Source organism: Dermacentor andersoni, chromosome 4, assembly GCF_023375885.2.
Source record: "Dermacentor andersoni chromosome 4, qqDerAnde1_hic_scaffold, whole genome shotgun sequence".
In the NCBI taxonomy this organism is placed as follows: Eukaryota; Metazoa; Arthropoda; class Arachnida; order Ixodida; family Ixodidae; genus Dermacentor; species Dermacentor andersoni.
Genome location: NC_092817.1, coordinates 153,212,134 through 153,226,868, shown reverse-complemented (window position 1 = coordinate 153,226,868; position 14,735 = coordinate 153,212,134). Strand labels below are relative to the sequence as shown.

General features: G+C 47.8%; 1 protein-coding gene across 2 annotated transcripts in view; it reads right to left on the bottom strand.

Annotated features, from left to right (window-relative positions):
• Positions 1 to 6,016, bottom strand: part of LOC126537953 (calumenin-B-like) — a 32,433-nt gene extending 26,417 nt beyond the window's left edge. The window contains exon 1 of one of the 2 annotated variants that reach the window (XM_050185071.3): positions 5,954 to 6,016. The gene's annotated coding sequence lies outside the window, so the exon portion shown is untranslated. Of the gene's footprint in view, positions 1 to 5,882; positions 5,928 to 5,953 lie in introns of those variants that run through there. The other variant, XM_050185073.3, reaches the window with a different exon arrangement.
• Between the last annotated feature and the right edge of the window lie 8,719 nt (positions 6,017 to 14,735).

Below are 14,735 nucleotides of genomic sequence, written 5' to 3'. Positions count from 1 at the left end.
CAGTCTGGATCGAGTTCATTTTAACAATGAAAAGAGTGCAGCTCAGCACACCACCCTGTGGAACACCAGCCTCTTGCATAAATGGACGAGACAGAGCGTTACCAACTCTAACACGGAACGTGCGATTGGAGAGGTAACTCTGAATCACGTTCAGCAAGTTGCCTCGAACTCCCATTTCAGACAGGTCACAGAGGATTCCATAGCGCCAGGTTGTGTCGTATGCCTTTTCCATATCTAAAAATACTGATAGAAAAAATTTTTTGTGGACAAAGGCATCTCGGATATTTGACTCTATGCGGACAAGGTGATCTGTTGTGGATCTACCCTCCCTAAAACCGCATTGAAAGGGATCGAGTATCTTGTTGCTTTCAAGAAAATGGATGAGGCGGCGGTTAATCATTTTCTCAAATAATTTGCATAGACAACTTGTCAGAGCTATAGGCCTATAACTGTTGTGTGAGGAAGGGCCCTTGCCCTCTTTGAGAATAGGGATTACAATTCCTTCTTTCCAGGCAGAAGGAATGTAGCCAGCAGAGAACATGGAATTGAAGAGTGACAGTAGTGTTTTTTGGGTTTCAGGGTGTAAGTGTCTGATCATCTCATACAATATTCTGTCACTTCCTGGAGCGGACTTGTTGCAACAGTTCAGTGAAGCCTGGAACTCAGCCATTCCAAATGGACGATTGTATGCTTCATTGGATGTGCCCTTCCGACTCAAATGCAGCTGTTCTGCTAGTCGCTGGTATTTTAGGAATGTATCTGTATAATGAGATGTACTGGAAATGTGCTCGAAATATGCTCCTAGGCAATCAGCTTGTTCCTCAAGAGTGTCTGCTTGTGTGTTTACTAATGGTAGTGGATGAGTTTCACGGCCTTTTAGTTTGTTTACCCTGTTCCAGGCTTTTCTTTCGTCTGTATACAAATTAATGCCGGAAATATATTTTTGCCAGCTATCCCTTTTTGCACGGCGGCGCATTCTTCTTCCTTATGATTTTATTTTCTTAAAGCTGATAAGGTTTTCGATAGTCGGAGAGTCACGGAGCTGATTCCAAGCCTTATTCTGTTTCTTTCGTGCTTCCTTACATTCATCGTTCCACCAGGGAACACGTCGTTTATTAGGCGATGCATTTGTTTGCGGGATACATTTTGACGCTACGTCGAGAATAAATGCGGTTAAATATGAGACTGCATCGTCAATACTGAGTGCACGAATATCATCCCAGGTCATATATGTTAGTTCTCCGTATCGCTGCCAGTTGGCTGAGTCAACTTTCCACTGGGGTACATGTGGAGAACATTCGTCCCGTTTCCTTAATTTTAAGACAATCGGGAAATTATCACTCCCGTATGGGTCCTTATGTACATTCCACTCCAAGTACGGCACGACTGTACTTGAAACAATGGATAAATCTATAGATGAAAATGTCTTGTGTGCAACGCTGTAAAAAGTTGGCTCCTTCTTATTTAGCAAGCATGCACCCGTACTGAATAGGAAATTTTCAATCAGACGCCCTCTGGCATCACACCTAGAGTCGCCCCACAAGGTATGATGGGCATTTAAGTCTCCAACGACAATGTAGGGTTCCAGGAGTTGCGCAATAAAGCTATCAAATTCAGTTTTGGAGAGTTGACAGTTGGGAGGAATGTATAAAGATGCAATTGTCAGCAGCTTACTAAAAAGCACTGCTCTGACTGCCACTGCCTCTAGGGGCGTTTTAAGGGGTAACTGCAGGCAAGCAACACACTTATCTACTATTATTGCCACACCGCCCAACGAGGCAAGGGCCTCGTTGCGGTCTTTCCGGAAAATGGCATACTGTCGGAGAAAGTTTGTTTGTGAAGGTTTAAGATGTGTTAGCACCTTTGGGGTGTACCTATGTAAAAGTTCCTTAATGTCGTCTAGGTTGTGGAGTAAACCCCTGACGTTCCATTGTATTATCTGTGTATCCATAATGTATGTGTTTTGTGCTGTGTGTCTAAGAAATATGGAGTAGATTATCTCACGAGACCTTTCCAGGCCCCGTGAAACGCGATCTCTCTAACTTCCGGGCACGCTCAAGGGAGCTGCGCCGTTCCTTCGGCGTCTGAGACGCCGGATTGGTATTTGTATCCATCACCTCGTCTGAGGCGGTGGATAGCGCCTGCGCAGCGGGCACGTTCGCAGGGGTGGTGGGCCTATCTGCACGCGCAGTGGCCTTGGGTCCAATAGGCCCGAGGGTCTGCTGGTCCTCCTTTGTGGGGGCCGGTACAGCGCTGGCTGTTCCAGCCGGGGGGGCTGATGGCGTGACCGCCATCACACTCCGTGTGACTTGGGCGGCCGCCGAAGGATGTAGCGCTGCCCCCTGGCGCGCCACATCGGTGTAAGACGGACTATACTGGTTCATCGAGAAGCGCTTGCGCGCCTCTTGGAAGGAAAGGTTCAGTTTGATTTTGATTTCGATGATTTGTTTTTCTTTTTTCCAGGATGGGCAAGAACGGGAGTATGCTGGGTGATCCCCGTCACAGTTAGCACAATGGGTGGTGGAAGTGCAAGTGTCAGATGAGTGCTCGTTTGATGCACACTTTGCACAAGTAGTGCGCCCTCAGCAGCTTTGTGAACCGTGCCCGAACCGCTGACACTTGAAGCATCGGCGTGGGTTAGGGATGTATGGTCTTACACGGAGTTTGCAGTATCCTGTTTCTATTGAGTCTGGTAAAGTGCTAGTTCCAAAAGTTAAGATTATGTGTTTTGTGGGGATTTCCTTGCCGTCGCGCCTAATCGTTATCCTCTGGACCTTTACTACATTTTGATCTTGCCATCCCTCAAGTAGCTCACTTTCACTAAGATCAAGCAGGTCATCTTCAGAGACGACACCGCGGACAGTGTTCAAAGATCTGTGTGGGCCTACTGAAACTGGAATGTCCCCAAAAGCAATTAGTTTTGACAATTTACTGTACTGTGTCTTGTCACGAAGTTCAAGAAGAACATCGCCGCTTCGCATTTTAGTTACTTTGTAACCTGGGCCGATGGAGTTTGCCGATGATTTTGCCACAACAAAAGGAGATATTGTTCGGACTGTCTTGCTTTCATGTTGACTGTGAATGACATGGTATTTTGGGAATGTTTCTTTGTGACTCATGAAAAAGTTGAAGGAATCTTCGGTGCGCCCCCTCTTGAAGGAGCGATCAGGGAGTGGAGGGAAATTTGATTCCATAAGTAATAATAATATTCAGCAGGGACGGCCGCCACCCACCATAGAGCCCAACCAGGGGACGACACAGGACGGGAAGTATTCAGTTCTGCGCACGCCAGCGGTACATCCCCACTATAACCAAATACCTATACCCGAGGTTGGGCATAATGCACAAGGTTAACCCTTGCCGCCAGGAAATACGGAAGTAATAAGAAGTGAAGAGAAGACAGGAAAGATGAAAAAGGCAAGAGAGAAAGACGAAGATTGGAGAGGAGGACAGGAAAAGGCGACTGCCGATTTCCCCCGGGTGGGTCAGTCCGGGGGTGCCGTCTACGTGAAGCAGAGGCCAAAGAGGTGTGTTGCCTCCGCTCGGGGGAGCATCACACATTAGGGCACCCTAGTTGTAGCGTTTCCTTGCCTTCTCACGTCACCTTTTCCCTCTCCCTCCCTCCCCCCATGTATGCAAGCTGCGAGCGAAGAGTGCCAAGGCTGTTATTCGCTCACTTCGTGGCTACGTTAATTCTTCCCAGTCTCTGCCTCCTTTCCCCCCTCCTCCCTACCATTCCATACACTTCTGCTCTGGATGGTTGCATGTTAGCAGAAAGGCAAGAGCTGCAGTTTCTGCAATGCTTTTTCAGGGGGGTCACGGATAATTACAGCCATCATGAGGCTATTTTGGCGACACTCAGGGAGCTCCAGAGGGCATTGTGCTCATTCGATGTGGTGCAAAGGTCCAAATTAGTTCTCTGTGCCATGCACCTCTACACTCTGAACCACCCCCCAACAGCAGCAGAAGCAACAGATGGAAGAGGCAAAGATAGCTTCGCTATAAAGAAAGACGTTCAATTCAGTTAATACTACTTTTGCAGTCTTTTCAAGGAAGAAGAAACCACTTGAATGTGCAAATACGTGAGTGTTTTGTGACGTTTGGCAGTTAAAATTCAAATTATTAAGGTTCAATATCTCAAAGTAACATATGATTAATGAGATGCACCATCATAGGGAGCTACAAATTAATTTTGACTTCCTGGGGTTCTTGCATCATCACACAAGCAGTTTGAGCAAGTTCAGCCCAGACCTTCAACCTTCTCTGCTAGTGATTCATCACTTGCCATCAACAAACCCCAAGCGAGTTGCAAAAGAGCAATGTGTCAGTCTCACCAGACGTAGTGTGTGCCCTCATGCACTTTTAATGCTTCCGTGACAGAAAAAGAAAATAGGTCAGACTGAAAGAAAAGCAAGGAACATGCTGCAACTCTGTGATATCAGAACAAGCTGACATGACAATAACGGTGAGAATATGAATGCGCCCCAGAAGACTGGGCCAAAAGAAAAAAAGAAATGTACACGTATGCTTAATACCAAAGAAATAATAAAATCAGCATTGGAAAGCAATTCACATGTTTGGACACATCCCTACAGCTGTAATAATGTTTTATCAGTTTATATTTAAGTGATTGGTTGATGGGGTGAATATAAGAGTTATAGGAGATATTTCGCAGAGGGCAGCTTTGACCACCTTAACTTTGAGAGATTAGTTTTCACCCCTTGGGGTCTTTCAATGTGCACAGAAACCTAGGTATACAAGTATTTCTGTACGAACCAGTATCAACGTGACACCCTGTAAGATAACAAATATAGCCATTGTAGCAATAGTCGTCCTTGCAACAAACTATTCAAACACACTGTACGTAAAAATACTATTGCTATTCTATTTGAGTGAACAGTTGGGGCAATCTTAACAACTTCTTTATTAGCTACCTTCACAGTCATGCTTGAACGAAATAAACTGCGTTTATTCATTGGCCGCGTTCTCCGTAAATTCTACAGACAGCGCGCACAGTGAATGAGTACAAAGGACAATAGTACTAAAGAAAGAGGATCTAAGTAGGTATAAGTGGGCGAGAGAGAACGTCGGTGATCTAAATATAGAGAAGACGAGCTATAAACATATCCCACGCGCAACTGTGATGGAACGATCGAGCTGGCGGCGTACCAAGGCTTCAAAATAAAAAAATAAAAAAGACGTGGGCCCTTCTAGTAACGCCACATCATCGCGAGCCATTCGTCGCCCGACGAGTCAAGGCGAGCGGCGGAGTGACCCATCGCCCGCTCTCTATCAGGCCCGGCGTAAGGACACGTCAAAAGCCACGGCTAGAGTGTTCTAGTACACTCTAGCCACATATACGTCGGCAAGGAGACAAACAAGCACGCAACTCAGCCCATGAAAATCGGAGCGATATCGCACGAAAAGAAAAAGCCCGGTTCTCTCGGAGCGAGATGTCATTGAACGCGCATGTCGAAGGTGGAATGCCTAAACGTCAAACCACGCCTCAAACTAAGCAAAAGCCCTGCGACGCGAACGGCGTTATTTTTAAAAGCCACGTCCACGACCTAACGAGACGGGCTGCTGCAATGGAACCGGCGTGGAGTTACAACTGTCGACCTTCAGAGCCAACAAGCTTCGTCACTTTCTGTTAAACAGCATATAGAGTTAATAATTAAACGGCGCCTGTATTTTACAAATAAGGGGCTAAAACTGCTTGCTAAAGAGTTCTGTCGGCCTCCGGCCGTTTCATTTTAGTGCGTGATCAAACGGTCTATTGAAAGGTGACGTGAAAGTGAACTCTGGAGGTAACCTGTGCGACGACGCGATTTGCCGATAAGAAGCAGAGCTTTAAAAACAAAATGCCACGCGATATGCGATACCTGCTAGCAAGGTAGAAGCAATGCAAACACTTTCTATTCGCTCGCGTAGCAGACAGCAGCCGCAAACTTACCCGTTGGCACTTTTGACGAGCGCAAGCGTGGACTTACCGCTGTTGCCAGGCTGTCGGCTGCCTCGGAGCCTTCCGTGGAGAAACTGGAAGAAAGACGGGTGGGGCGCAGCGGTCAAGAGCGCCGTTTTTGAACGAAATAGTTGCAGCGCGTAGCTCTAGTTGTTACTGGTGCCAAGAAATAATGATGTTGGCTCTCTGCTTGTTTCCGCCACTTAAACAAGTGTTACTACACCCTCATTTACATTATTTATTTAGTTTTATTAGATGGATACTGCGGACTCAGGGTTCAAGCAGAATGAGCATGGAACAGCAATACAAATTTCTACCTTGCACTTCAAGCCGTTGCCAGGGAAAAGGGCTCCGAACCGGCACCGAGGACACGCCGCCAACCATCCCTTGGCCACTGCCGATCCTTCGTGTCGGATGCGACTCAAGAAGGCTGAAAGTGTCACCGGTAAACCGGGCACAAATTCCCAGCAAGGGGCGTCTTGGCTGTTTGGTGGCCGAGGCACGTGCCAATGTTGAGAGCAGCGGCGCAGCGTACGGTCTTGGTAGTGGATGCGGCCGGACGTCCTGCCAGCGCTCGCTGGTCAAAGCTGGGTAGCCGAGTCGGAGAGCTGCATCGAGAAGCCGGCTGGCCCGGGCTGAACCTAGGTGGCGTTGGTTTCTGGGCTCTGGGCGCTCCTTGTCCAACCACCACAGACGGCCTCGTGCCGCGCACGCCGCGGAAGGCATACTTGAGCTGCCGCCGAGCACCTACAGGTAAAGTAGGCACAAGTGCTTTCCCGACCTGGTGTTCAGTCATTATGACGCATCAATGCTTGGAAAGGGGTGTTTCTCCCCAACTGGAGGGCGCCGCCACTTAATAGGTGCTTTGGAACGCCACATGAGAAATTGCCACTGTGGGAGAAGCTCAGACCCCGAATTTTACAGGGTTTTGTTGTGCCCCAGGGTTCCACACGACTTGTATGTTGCAGGCTCCTTCCCCCAGGACAGTTCACCTCTAAAGAAAGCCGAGTGTTTGGCCGGGGTTACGCCTATGTTCAATTGTGTAACTGGTGGGTAACCGCGGCAGCAGCGTGATTTTGAACCCACGCCCGGACATAATTTTTCGATTATTAATTTCTTGCATTCAATTGTAGTCTAAACCCTAGGAACAACGGTGTCAAGCCTCAGGGCGACATTAATGATGTAATGTAACAGTTTTTTTTTTTTTTTTTTTTTACAGCCAGTTTCGTTTCCAGGAGGGTACTGTGTCGTGAAGGCACGACGCAGTATGTGGAAGCAAGACTGGTTTTGACACACTCCGGCTCGCTCGGTCGTCTGCTATGCTGCTACTCGTTGTGAAGACCGATGTAGCAGCATAGCGGATGACCTTGCAAGTCGAAGTGAGTGTAAAACTTCGCAATGGTCCTGCTCCCACGTGACCAAGGCAGCGCTTGCTAAATCTTAAGGTATGACGTCAGGTTGGAAAAAAAGAACGTGTGGATAAAGGTAAGACTCTGGTAAGACTACAAATTATTAGTCCATGTTAAATAGCACATTTTTTTCGCAATTCGAAGTGTTATATAACGTATAATAAATGTCGATAATTTTTTATTTTAGAAATTGTTGGGTGTCAACAAATATGGATGTCACGCCAGCACTCGTAACCTAAATTTCGCTTGCCATAACAAAACAATTCTGGTTAGCCACGTAAGGGAGACGTTCGTCTGTGCAGTGAAGCAGAACTAACGAGGTCTGAAGAACCTCAAAAGCGTAACGACGAAATAATCTAGAAATGGTGCTCTTTTGAGAAATTTGAACCACATAAAAAGAATTGTAACATTTTAAGGCGAAAGCCTTAGATGGCTCATAAGGCGAAAAATCCAATGACCGGCGTTATGGCACCGAAATTCCTAGGGAGTCGAACCCTCGACCTTTGGTGCGAGTCGAACCCACGATGTTTGGTGTTAATTAAGGCGAATTAGGCGATCAATTTCTTTGTAAGAAAGCGTGAAGCTGAGGAGAAGAAGAAGCGTCAGCGAAACATTTGGTGTTGAGGCGAAATGAATTAAGGCACGGTTAATTAAGGTACAGTTAAGTAAAGCACTCAACCCGCGACCTTTGGTGTTAATTTGGGCAATTGAACCCGCAATCCCACATGGAGATACGGGCGAAACGGCCACTCCAAGTTAGATTCCAACTGACATCGTGAAGGTCGCGAGTCGAACCCACGACCTGTTGTGTTAATTAATGGGAAGCTAAGTAAGTCACAGTTAATTAGAATTAATTAAGGTACTCGAACCCACGGCCTTCGGTGGGAGTCGGACCTGCGACTTTTGGTGTTAATTAGGGCGAAGTTAATTAAGGTACCGTTAATAAAGGTGGAGTTAAGCATGGCAGTAGAACCCACGACCTCTGGTGAGAGAAAACAAGTAATAGGAAGTAACAGAACAGTGGCAGAGGATGCTATCCAGCGACATCATGAAAGTCCAACAAGAACTAGTAAGGCGTGCACGCAGGGCAGCTACCCTCAGCGGACCCCTGGACTAGGGGAACCGACCCTGAAGAGAAAATGGAAGACTCCATCTGAAGCCGCAAAAACCACTGTAAAATAGAGCAAATAAACGTTTTTCACCACCGCCACCACAACGCATTCGAATGAAAATTTAAAGTGATGTAATGAATGTCTCGTGAGCGCGCAGGCTTTCGCCTTTATCGTCTTCAGCGTATATATGCTAAAGTGACTGCCAAATTTTAAAGTGAAAGCATTACTGGCCGCGAACTTGCGATTTCGCCATGGCGGTGTTCCGAGGAGACACATGACGGCACGACGCGCTCCTCACCACGGATATGTCTCTCTCTCTCTCTCTCTCGCTCCCTAGTCACTACTGCGCATGCGCCACTAGTAGCACCGAGCCACAGGTGTTCCGCCGCAGCGCCGCGCCTCTCTGCCGCCGTTTGGTATGACGTCACACCGCGTTCACCGTCGTTGCGCTCGCCTCCGCTCGCTTCGCCAGCTGCGTCGCATGCCTGATAACATGTCGGAGGATTGAAAAGGAGAGCTCGCGTGCGCCGCAACCACAGTTGAGGCGGCAGTATGGACGGCGACAATTCTGATAAGCAGGAGGAGGCCTGGAATCGACATCGGAACGAGGTGAAGAGGAAACGAATCGCCCAGAAAAGAGACAAACAGCGCGCCGAATGACTGGCTAAACGCCGCAACATAGCTAGACAACCAGACTAACCTGGACTTGCAATCAAGGTTAACCTAGGCTAACCATGCTATGCCTTAGCTTTCACTACGTATATCCTGGCATAGCCGAGCCAAGCCACTGCCAATTTTAATTTTTAGAGGTTCACTTCACAGACAACTATGTAAAGAATAAGTGTGGAAAGTACAATTGAAAATTCATTAGAAAAACAGTTACGCTTGGCGTGTAAGACGTGCGAAAAAAAAAAGGTTTTGAAAAAATCGACAAAGAAGATTTGAAACACCCCCTACAGCGCTCACACGGAACATTCAGGAGAGCTAAAATTTTCCCGAATTCGTACATCGTCCGCTACCGATTCCTGCTTGCGCCTAATCTTGCTCGTGGGGCACCTCATTTTGTCCCCTTTTTTCTAGCTTGTTTTACAGCATGAGTACTGTAACGGGAGGCCTTCACAATTAGCAGCAGGTGAATTGTAAGAAGTTTTTATTGCACAGAGGCCGTGTTCAACTCTAACTGTTTCGGCATATCAAGTGTGCTTCTCTTAACATTGATGAAGTGACAGAGAGCGTCAGGAAAAGTACGGAGGTATATGAGTGTTTGGCATGCGCTTTGCCAACTCGTGCGTCTAAAATTTTCAAAGCTAGTAAACATCTTGTAAAGAAGGCACGGTAATGGCTGATAAAGTCCGTATCCGTGCCATTATTTGCTTAACTTGGTTCTCTGATAGTATGGAGCAACAGATAGCTATTAAACCGATTCCGCTGCCAACAGGATTTATCGAAAACGTACCAACTTTCTGTGCACAATGCATGGCCAAACCACCACACCACAAGCTGCAGACGTCGTGTCACGCTGGCCGGTGTACTGCGACAAACGCGGATTCGCCTCCACTTACGATTGGTCATACCCGTTGTTGTGCCATACTACGAGCGCCGCGTGGCGACCACGAGGCGACGGGAGCTCCCACTTCTCCGCGACGAATCAAGAATTCGACGCGGGCGAGGTCATCACCCTGCCCCGCCTGGTTCCTGCCGACGAGAACTCGCCCAAACCGCTTCCTGCCGACGAGGGGTCGCCGAAGGCATCTAAAGGAGAACTGGATACCGATGCGGATTACAGATGGGTATCAAAGCGGATTCAAACCTAACAGTGAGGACGGCGAATGGGAGAAATAAATCCTTGCGCTGAGCAAGCATGTCGGATGGCGTAAACGCCACAGTTGAGTCTGGCACGGCAGTACACGACAAGGTCACAAGCACCGACGTCTCCGGAGGTAGATCAGTATCATCATCAACGAAGAATTTGTGAACACCGAGGTCGGCGCCGGCCGGCCGATGGCGAGTCACATTGTGGTGAAAGGGCCATTTGCGTGCGAGAACAATCGATGATGGCACTGTGACATGACAGGAAGTCCCACTAGAGGATGAGATCATGAGAACAGGAGGGCAACACAAAAAACTCGATGATGTACAAAACGTCTTGGATGGCTACACGGGCGGTGCATATAGCTGTAGCAGGCACGTACCCAGGATTTTTTTTCGGGGGGGGGGGGGGTCCAGCACCTCCATCATCATCATCATCATCATCATCATCATCAGCCTGTTTTTATGTCCACTGCAGGACGAAGGCCTCTCCCTGCGATCTCCAATTACCCCTGTCCTGCCCCAACCGAGTCCAACTAGCGCCCGCGAATTTCCTAATTTCATCGCTCCACCTAGTGTTTTGTCGTCCTCGATTGCGTTTCCCTTCTCTTGGTACCCATTCTGTAACCCTAATGGTCCAACGGTTATCTAACTGGCGCATTACATGACCTGCCCAGCTACATTTTTTTTCCTCTTGATGTCAATTAGAATATCGTCTATACCCGTTCGCTCTCTGATCCAAACCGTTCTCTTTCTCTCCTAACGTTATGCCTAGCAATCTTCGTTCGATCGCTCTTTGCGCGGTCCTTAACTTGCTCTCAAGTCTCTGCCCCATATGTCAGCACTGGCAAAATGCACTGATTGCACACCTTACTTTCCAATAATAATGGTAAGCTTCCAGTCAGGAGCTGGCAATGTCTGCCGTATGCGATCCAACCTATATTTATCTTCTGTGAATTTCCTTCTCATGATCAGGGTTCCCTGTGATTAATTGACCTAGGTAAACGTACTCCTTCAGTCTCTAGTGGCCGACAGGCGATCCTGATCTCTTGTTCCTTTGCCCGGCTATTTATCATTATCTTCATCTTCTGCATATTAATATTCTACCCCACTCTTACACTCTCTCTGTTAAGGTCTCCAATCATTTGTTGTAACTCGTCTGCATTGTTGTTGAATAGAACAATGTAATCGGCAAACCGAAGGTTGCTGAGATATTTGCCGTCGATCTTTACTCCTAAGCCTTCCCAGTTTAATAGCTTGAATTCTTCTAAGCACGCTTTGGAGAAATTGTGTCTTCCTGTCTGACCCCTTTCTCTATAGGTATCACCCTGCTTTTCTTGTGTAGAATTAATGTAGCTGTAGAACCTCTGTAGATATTCTTACGCGAAGGACGAGTCAGTAAGACGAGAAACTATTTACAGATTATATTTACAACAACGGTTGCAGCGTTGACCGGTTAGATTCACAGCGCGAGCCCAGTTCCTTCTTCCTCCTCTTTTCTGGAGTGATGGCGCCTACGCGCCTCGTTCAAACAAACAAGTAACACACGCATGTAGCAATATTTTCCAAGCTTCTTACGTAAGCGTTCTGTACTCCTTGATTACGTAGTGCCTCTACGATTTCTGGTATCTCTACTGAATCAAATGCCTTTTCGTAATCTATATAAGCCACATAGAGAGGCTTATTGTACTCTGCAGATTTCGCGATAACCTGATTGATGACATGGATGTGATCCATTGTAGAGTATCCCTTCCTGAAGCCAGCCTGTTCCCTTGGTTGACTAAAGTCCAGTGTTTGGAGATTATTTTGGTAAATATTTTATATAATACAGGGAGTAAGCTAATGGTCCCATAATTTTTCAATTCTTTAACGTCTCCTTTTTTGTGGATTAGTATAATGTCTGCATTCTTCCAGTTTTCTGGGACCCCTGCAGTCGATAGACACTTCGTATAAAGAGCCGCCAGTTTTCCAAGCGTTATGTCTCCTCCACCTTTGATTAAATCGACTGTTATTCCACCTTCTCCTCCCGCTCTTCATCGTTTCATGTCTTCCAGGGCCCTTCTGATCTCATCGCTAGTTATAGGAGAGTTTCTGTATCCTGTTCATTACTGTTTCTAAGTGAGGTATCGTGACTCCTCTGGGTACTGTATACAGGTCAGCTTAGAATTTTTCCGCTGCTTTTACTAGATCTTCGAGATTGCTGATGATATTATTCTTCGTATCTTTTAGTGCATACATCATGGTTTGTCCTATGCCAGGTTTCTTTTTTACTGATTTCAGGCAGCGTTCATATTTTACGGCTTCTTCAGTCTTTCTCATGTTATAGTTTCGAATATCAGTTACTTTCGCCTTGTTGATCAGTTTTTACAGTTCCGCGAATTGCGTAACAACGCTGTGCGGCCGCCAGTCCCATACAACCGCGTAGAGCGCAGGACTCTGCGATTCTAGACGTACTGCGCTCCCCGCGAAAGGTTAGAAAAACAGAAACACAAAAGTACAGCAGATAAGTGGCTACGTGAGGCGGTTCTACCGATAACTGTAGAAGCGTCATTGAGAACAACTAATTGTTCTCCACTTCCGGCGGCGTTTTCTCTACTTCCTTTTTAAATAAACAGATGTTGATCCATAAATATGCTCATAAGCAACGGTTAACTTTTTTATTATTCGCTTTTGCTTGCAGTTTGGTTGTTGCCTTGGCTCTCTACCTTAGTAGACCGCTTAATTTCTCAACTCCTTGCGATTTTTGTTTCCAGTTGCCAATTTTGCACAAAAAGTGCTATACATGCAATTAGAGAAAAACAGACGAGGTAACGGGCTACAGTCATCTTGCTTATGGGTTTAAGGGTTATTGCAGGGTTTCATGATGGACGCTCTTTCACATATTATTTCCCACCTTACCTAACCCATATCACGTGTATATGGTTCCGGGCATCTGCCGGCGTCGCGGCGAGCCGTAACTCAAGGAAATAATGAAGCAAAGGGATAAGTTAAACGCAATTGGCGTTTTCTCCCGCCGCAACTTGTTCCATGAGAGTACAGACCAGCTGAGTAACAGCCGCATCCCTCTCCTGGTCCCAGGATCAGCCTAAACAAAGAAGGTTGAACTAACAAAAGCAACAGCTATGCGCGTGACGGTTGAATAGATGGTGACAACTGAACGCATCTCGAGTTAATCGCGCCGGTGCGGAATCTATGAGAAAACTGTCCTTCACATTACAAGAGATGCCGATAACTATACCGCCATCTAAAAGGAGTGAAAAAGGCAGCATAATGCTGACCGATGAACAGCTGCCAAGTCTCAACATTGATCTGGCGGCGCTTTAGGAATGTGTGAGGAGTGGTGGCGTGGGTGGGGAGGGGGGAGGGGGTATGCCACTTGATTTCGGGGGGGGGGGGGGCGGGCCCCCCTCGGGCCCCCCCCTTGGGTACGTGCCTGAGCTGTAGGATGAATGCGTTGCGCGCTAGCAGTGCAGTGTGTCATGCCATATGGAGAGGTCGTGACTTTATTCAGCTTGCGACAAAGAGTTTCATGGATGATGGAGACGGTGGCCCCAGGTATCGATAAGCGCTTGGGCGGATGCTCCCTCGACACGGACGTCCATGACATTCTGTGGTGAAAATTGAGGTCTTAGAAAGTTCGATGAGTGTGCAGTTCTCGCCTCCGGAACTGCGCTAGTCAATTTCCCTCGGCAGTAGGTGGCCGACGACGCATAGGTGACAGCGACCATCGACGTGGAGAAAAACGGCGACTGTCTGAACGGCGGTCGCGATCGAAGGGTCTCAACGGCGAGTTAGCGGCATCTTGGCAGCGTATCTCGGCGGCATATTGTGGCGCGTAGGGAAACTGGTCGAAAGCGACAGGGTGCGAGGACATGTTACGACGACAAAAGCACGCAACGTGGCCAGCAATTCCACAGGCGAAGCAAATAGGCCGGTTGTTTGGCGTGCGCCACGTGTCGGCTCCACGAAGAAGCTGGGCTGACTGCCGTGGAACGGGAGAGCAGGGGGAACCAGATGCGCTGGTGGTGGGACGGAATATGACGGTGGGGGTGGCCGTGCGACAGCGGCAGCATAGTTGAGCGGCGGAGGTGTGACCCACGACGGGTAGTAATGCTTCCGCGTAGGTCACTCGGCGGTATTTAGTAGGTGCAGCCGCAGCATTATCAGGAGGCAAGGTATCGCGGAGGGCCTGGTGCAGCTCGTCCTTGACAACACTTGTAAGGGAACTTACCGTAGGGTGCGGTTTTGACGTGACGCCGGCCTTTCGCAACTCTTCACGCACTACAGAACGGATGAGCTCTCGCAGACAGTCACTGTTGCTTCCGATGGTCGTGAATATGTCAGCAGCGGACGTGCTGTTCACTTGCCGTTCATACAGGTTGGATGGATGCAGAAGCATCTTTTCCATAGTCACGGCCTCGGACAAGAACTCCGCGACCGTCT